Consider the following 7,928-nt stretch of genomic DNA (forward strand, 5'->3'; position numbering starts at 1 on the left):
AAATCACATCAATAAATATCAAAATTTATATCTTCTAAGGATTAATATAAAAACGCAAACTAAGTTCATCGTTGACCATAGCATGCGCGGATCTAGAGAAAGAAGGGGGTCTGGGAAATCAAATTATCTAGTTCACATTGTAAATTTACCGAAAAAGGCCGCGGACTCCCCTGTCAAACACAATAATCCCTCTGACCCCCTACCCTCCCTGAAGATATTGTCTTGATCCGCGCATGCATATTTTATATAAATGAATGGACAAATCAGCGGGTGCTAAAAGGATCGATAGAAAGTTAGACATAAGATGAACGGATAGACACTGCCAAATATTGGAAAGACACTGTCGTTTAACAGATAGACACTGTCTTATAACGGATTGACACTGTCGTATAACTGATAAACAATGCCGGATAAAGAATAGATTTTTATAGACATTGTCGTATAACGTATAGACACTGCCTTATAAAGAATAGACATTATCGTAAAATGAATAGACACTACCATATTACGGATAGAAATTACCGGATATAAACGTATAACGGATAGACACTGCCGTATAACGGATAGACACTGCCGTATAGCGGATAGACGCTGGCGTATAACGAAAAGACGCTGCTTTATAATGGATAAGCACTATTGTATAGCTGATAGATACTGTCGTATAACGGAGAGGCACTGCCGTATAACGGATAGACACTTCCGATTCACGGATAAATACTACCGTATAGCAGATAGACACTATCGTATAGCAGATAGACAATGTCGTATAACGGATATACACTGCCGTATAGCGGATAGTAGCAAAATTAAATAGATAAAGTAACTCTAGATCACCATCATGCTTTTTCAATATACAGTCGTTTAAATAATCTTTAATTAGATGCATGATTAAAAATTGCAATTTTTTCAGTGATGGGGTTCTGCTAGAAACTACGTAGTACTAACATTATATAGGACTTCTGTGTCTGTTTATTCCATATACATGTAAATTTATTTTATTTGGCTAGAAACTGGTAAATGTTATTATATGTGTATCAGCGATTAGCGTAACAAAAGAAAATCGTGCATTTTCTAGCACTCATTTGTAGTGCTGAAACGAATGTTCGAATATTCGCGAATGAATAGTACATTTCTAATATTCGAATGTATATTTAGCATTCGAATATTCGACCACATGTTAAACACCCATATCAAGCATTGTAAACTATGCAGCATCGTGTTATTTCATTTTACTCGGAACGAAAGTAAATATAAAGCCATCTTTGACTGCCATGCTTGGTAGAGTCTATTACTTGACCCAGTAATAGACTCTTCCGCCATTCTTGTTTACCTTGAAAGTAAAAGCAGGGTTTACATCGAACGGAGACAAACATTCTGGATTTTTCAATTCATGTCAGACGCTGAAGAAAAAAAATTGCCTAACTGTTTGAACGAGTGTGAGCTACGGAGAGTTAATATCGAAAGGTACATCGAAAGTTTTTTTTAAAAGATACCTCGATATAATTAGTTTTTTTTTTAAATAAACAGAACATTTCCGGAGTTATGAGCATTATCAGTTTTCTGTTTAATACTATATCAAACATGGCGGAAATATTTGGACTGACTTACGAAGTTACGTATCGGTCTCATCCAGGAGTCAGGACTGCAGTATATTATTAAAGAAGTAATAAATCTTTTGATTGTAGTTGATGGAAATTTTTAAAATATCAGTATATTATTATTTGCTTAAAAATTAAATGCGCACCCAATTCAATTGATACTCATGCATTAAGTGTCAACTTCGAACTGACATGTTTAAGCAGTCTACACATACACCCACTTCGTAATACAAACTATCATATATGCTTAATACATTGTCTATGACGTCTACGAATAATCGAATACGAATCGAATAGTACTGACGAATATTCGAATACTGATTTATGGTATTCGTTTCAGCGAGTCATTTGCGGTGGCCGGAATATTGTGATTAGAGCGCTTTCGGACATAACATGTATTGCAAATAAGTTGAAACAACAATACATACATGTACCCTGCAAATTTTGATATCTTTGTATCTTTATTTCTGTAAACGTATCTTTAAACACAAATTTGCATTAACAATTATATTGCTAAGAAGAAAATGAGAAAAAATGTACTCTGTGAGAAAATTGCATTTAATCTTATATGTACAAATATGCTTGTATACTTGTACATGTAAATCAGTTTGAATTCGAATACTAGTAGTTTGGACTAAGAGAGAGAGAGAGAGAGAGAGAGAGAGAGAGAGAGAGAGAGAGAGAGAGAGAGAGAGAGAGAGAGAGAGAGAGAGAGAGAGAGAGAGGTGTGTTAAATTATTTCAAAATTATTACATGTGAATTATATATACACTGTACCTATATTTTCAATATTTTTAAGATATACATTGTATGCTCATTCATACATACAAACTTGTATATTTCATTTGGGAAGCGATACATTATATTGTCTCATTCTTATTATGAACTTATAAATGAAAAATATCTAGGGTATCAGATATAACAAATGACAGAAAAAAATAGTGACCCACAAAGTTATTCTAAATGTTCATACATAAATTTGAAAAGAAGTCATCGCATTGAACTAAAGCCAGACACGCGATAGTGTGAATTACGGGATATGCCAAGACATGGAACATGTGGAATGCATACAGAGGATTTAAATCTTAGAAGGAATTCAGTAAAGCTTGATCAAATGGACGAACTTGAATGCACACTGCAGAAGGACAGACAATATTGGTTCAAATAGATAAAAGGCCTGGAGTAATAAACTTCCAAATAACTCAGGGTCCACTCTAAGATTAGACATTATCATGTCAACAAATACTGGTAACTAAGTTATTATAAAAATTGGCCAAGACAAATTTGGTAATGTGCAATTCTTTCTTTTAATCTGAATAGGACATGGGAATATTCCTTAATTACCGTATTGATAATTAACTAATCAGAATGTTTGTAACTTGCTTTGATTAATGAATGTGTGGATAATTTGTAGTCATGTATCTAATGATTGCTGATTAGCTATGCAAATCACGGTAATAGTTCTAAAAATGTTTCTTTAGATGTGTGATTAAATTTATATGACACTGATTAAGTCGTTGTACCATGCTTCACAAGTATCATATTAAAATGATTTTTGTTAATTTCCACTGCTTTACAGTTCACAAAGAGATAATTGAAAAATACCATTTGGGACAGTAGTATATATAAAATTGAACGGCCCGCTTCAATTCATTTTTAAAATTTTCAAACACGACACACGCATATCTACATCATATCATAACTAAAAATAAAAGGATGGGAGTAGAATGTTGAGGGGTGCTTTCATTCAAATCTATGTCACAGAAAAAAAGAGATTGTACATTTACATAACACTTAATTAAGAGATACATGAATTAATATGTGTAAGATAATTAACAATTTATGCAACGACATTTTGTAATAAATAAAAAGACGTGGTCCTTGACCTTAATCGGCCTGATTCACCAAAAAATATCTTAACCTATTTTCATTCATCTTTAGGAGATTTAGTGAAATGGATACATGTGGATTTCTACCCCGATTACGCTTCGCGGGTTTTTGTCTCATTAAGGTAGATTAGCCTACATGGAGGAAGGATCAGCCAGCCGAAGGGGACTTAAGTCCTACTTTCTCCATAGAGAGACCATTGTCCTTATGCAATTTCGGAACGTAAAAAAGAAGGGTCAGTCCTTGAACGCGATTCAGGCCAGACCCCGGCAACTTATCCTGCAAAAGTCAAGGGATTTTTTACAATCTTCTTTTCCTCCATAAACCCTTAAATAATTTGCGTAAACCAGTGCCAATGAAATGTTTTGGTGATGAGGTAACTTCCAATTCCCTAGTTGCAGCAGATTAAAGTTAATCGTGTTTTTTTGGTTACCATCTGCATTTCACAATGGTGGCAGGGGATGGGGTGAAGGCAAACGCTGACCACAAAAAAATCGGGAGGGGAAAGGCGGAATAATTTGTAAACAGAAAGAATTTAAGGGAATGTATAATAGTATGAGTCCAAACAATAAGGAAACTATGTTCATTGATAGAAATTCTGTGGAAAATACAAAATCTTTAGAATTTTAATGCGGTGAGATCACAGCGGAATACCTTTATTGTTTGACCTACATCTCCTTTCTTTGCTACCATGCAGCTGTTGGAAAAAAAAGTTCAAAAACAACACATTTTCTTTGACAAAATCGTTCAACCTTGAACATCATATATTTGTGTGAATTCACTCATGTTGCCTTGCAGCATTTTTAATTGTTCTCTGCTCGAACAATTTTATTTTCATTTCCAAATCAGTTTTGTTAATATCCAGCACACGTTATTGCTATTCGAGACATCTTGCTATGCAAATCCAATGAATAATTTATTCGGCACGATAATGATTGCCATTTCAAATCTTCGTAAGATGTTTACAAAAAATACAAATGAGAACCAAATTATCATACGACATTTCTTGTAGAATCATCATAAAATTGCCTAAGCATCTCTAGCATATATACAGTATGCATTTGATACATATGTACTGAGTATCCATTTTGTTGATTTTTTTCCTATGGTTCCCTATTAGCTGAACCACCAACCGTGATTGTTGACTTTTTTCGATGCAATTTGAACGATGCGCAACAGAAATGCTCTTATCTAGATTAAAAACATTTTTTCAAACAAGATTTACAATACACAAAAATCACAACTGAGCAGTCTGGAATATTGACTGAAGTACCTTAACTTGGCATATTTTGTAAAGCGGACCTAGATCCAATCATTGTATAAAGAAAGCTCTGTATATATGAACATAGGTACATTTATTTAGGTATGACACAATTTGTCGGCTAACATCTGTACAATGCTTGTCAAAACATACTATAACATAATAAGTGGACTTTTGTAATAGAGTTCCGAAAGGGGCATATTTCACATCAACACACCAAAATATTTTTGAATACCAGTGCCATTGAAAGAAAATGTAGACCTAGGGGCCTAGATATTATGTGAGAAAATCATTCAAGTCGAACAATTTGTGCTTTGTATTTTCATAATTTCCGAGAGGAAGATCGTGAAATTAATTTACGAGAAGGATTTCAAGGGTTTTTCTGTTACTCTGTATAGTCTGACTCTAGGCCTAGACCCTTTCACATTGCGTGTCTAATACTTAAAATGGGTTAATAGACACTTGTTCTAGCAGGTGAGCGGTCTTCCACAGAAAATTAAAATACTCTAGATAAAACCCGCATATAGTCCTGATGGTGCATACGAGTATCGGGGATCATTTTTACTCGCAGCATTGAATAATGCAAATATTTTCACGTGCCAAAATCAACAATATGAATAAGTAAGATAAAGTAGACACAAAAAATGTAGATCCATTGACGGATGCCAACAGGTCATTTATTCAAAATGCGTGAAATGAATTTCGTACACTTGGCAGAAAATCAAAGAGTTCGCCATTTTTCATTTTTGCGTTTCATGAACATTGTACATGCACCTGCAATTTGCAACCCCAGTTTGTTGGTGAAATCCACACAGAATATGTATGACGAACGTATATTATTAATGTTTGTTTGAAAATAAAAAAGATATATGTAGTTGAGTTTTGGGGAAACCTTAATGAAATTTTCAAAAATTTATGAATGATATATTTTTTCGCAAACGATGTTGGAATGAGGTGGTGATTTGTTTGTGCAAGCTATAGGCAATAACCGTTTCATAAATAATTAACAAATATGTATAATGATGTTATGTCTGATAAGAATATTCAAAGCCAAGAATTGAAAATTGGAGCTGATACATATACAATTAAACCTTTGACGACAACACTCCTATTTATCTAAGGTCGCTATCATCTTCTTTTACTTAGTTTACCATATTCTATAATGCTCATAAAATAAATTTCATGAGATATAAAAATCCATAAAACTTATTGTTATGTTAAACAAATTAGACCTTGAATTCAGTAGTTGACAAACAATTAGCATCGCCATTGAAGATAAAGATAATTAAGAGGGCAATAACCAATGATGTATGGGGCCCCGGCTGTGCACGATTTGGGGTTCATAAAAAGACTTCATGGCTCCGTTCTCCAAACTCTTCTGGCGGCACTAAAAATCGACTACACTTCGTGTTTTTCTTGATATTCTTTCTCTTCATTCATTTTTTTCTCTCTTTAGAAAAGACTGCGCCATTCACTTAAGATCGTTGGCTTTCAAAAGATTTTAATCGCTCGTAATTCCTTTCGACTAAAAAAGAAAACCAACATATTTACCTTTTGACTGATTTTATCAATTGGAATTTCAAAGATCTAAAACCAAAACGTTTGTGTTGTGACATAAATAAAAAACTTTTTTGTATTTTATCATTTCATCAAAAGAGGATTGGTCTGCGGGTTTCTAAATTGATATCTATACCTAGGTAGAATTATCATAATTCTGTACAAATCAATACCAGATACTCGAGTGGTCCCGACCTTACTCGGGTCGTTTCGATTTTTTTTTTCAGGTGAAAACTTTCCTGCAGTGTCTGGGTCGGAGTGATACAATCTTATTGCAATTACGTGTTAAAAGGAAATATTCATAAATCCTTGTTTCATAATTCTATAAAAAAAATGTTCATTGACCAAAAATCAAACTTAACAGATTTATCATTCATATTTGGAATGTTGGCCGTTTTCTTGGTTTTAGCAGCGAGTTACAGTGAACGAAATACTTCCCTTGTTAGATAATTACAGATGATAACAGATGAGCGGTTGAGAGCTTAATGTCCCAAAACCAATAAAATTGTCATCGCACGCATACATAAGTACTAAGTGGTGGGTCTTCGGTGGTCCGTTGTACTAATTCGTATCTACATTGAGTGATGGGGACTTTTTATTAGACCCCATCATTTTGGCCACATCTGTCAGTGCAAAAGGTTATAAAATTTGAAATTCAAGAATTTAAATAAGATTTGTTTTTAACTGTTTTAATATTTACAAAAAGTCTTAGAACAACCAAGAAACTTTGCGGGACCTTAACCTTCTATCCTGACTGTAGGTTGTATTTATAATGCAATAAAATGTATGAAGCTATATTTTTAATAAATCAAAGATTCTGAAACATTTCATGGTCACGCGATGTATAAACATCACGAGACTTTTGCATATACCGGAATACCTCCTCATATACGTGTGATGACTTACGCAAAGAAAATGAGAAAAGATATTGCGCAAATAAAATGACCTTCACCCCACCCCTCCCACTTTTCCTTAATTTCGTAATGTTATCGTCCTTTTTTCTTAATGTGTATTGGACTACGGGAATTGTGGTTTTCTCAAACATTCCGGCCGAGTCAATATTGACCGAGCCCATGTCTTGTTGTACTTTAAGTTGGAGGCTCCCATTCATAAAATTAAAGACTTTTTTAATCTGTATAAGTGGGGATTTAAAACCGTAACACTTTACGTGGACTGTGGCGTCGTAGTTACCATTCATAATCTTGCGGTTGATAAGCAGCTCAAATTATCTTAATATGAGAGAGAGAGAGAGAGAGAGAGAGAGAGAGAGAGAGAGTACATGTATTAGATATTGAATAGAAGAATTTGATCTCCTCTGTTCCCGGTCCCTTTCTCTCCTCCCTCCCTGACCCAATCCAAGAAAATATCCTTCTTGGTCTTTAATAGCACAGTTTAAGTGGTCCGATTGAAATACGGGGAGGGGGGGGGGGGGGTAAGATCACATAAGTATTTACCAAATAAACTACATATAATTATAGTCATTTATAGCAATCATTTAGGATTCTGTCGACATTCACTAATAAAACAAATTAGTGTTTCATTCTGAATCATTTTCTAAATAAAAGGTGGGGGTTATGGCTAGGGTTTTTATATCAATATTAAATTATCTTTGAATAAAAACCCAA

The sequence above is a fragment of the Magallana gigas genome, chromosome 3, assembly GCF_963853765.1.
Source record: "Magallana gigas chromosome 3, xbMagGiga1.1, whole genome shotgun sequence".
Lineage (NCBI taxonomy): Eukaryota > Metazoa > Mollusca > Bivalvia > Ostreida > Ostreidae > Magallana > Magallana gigas.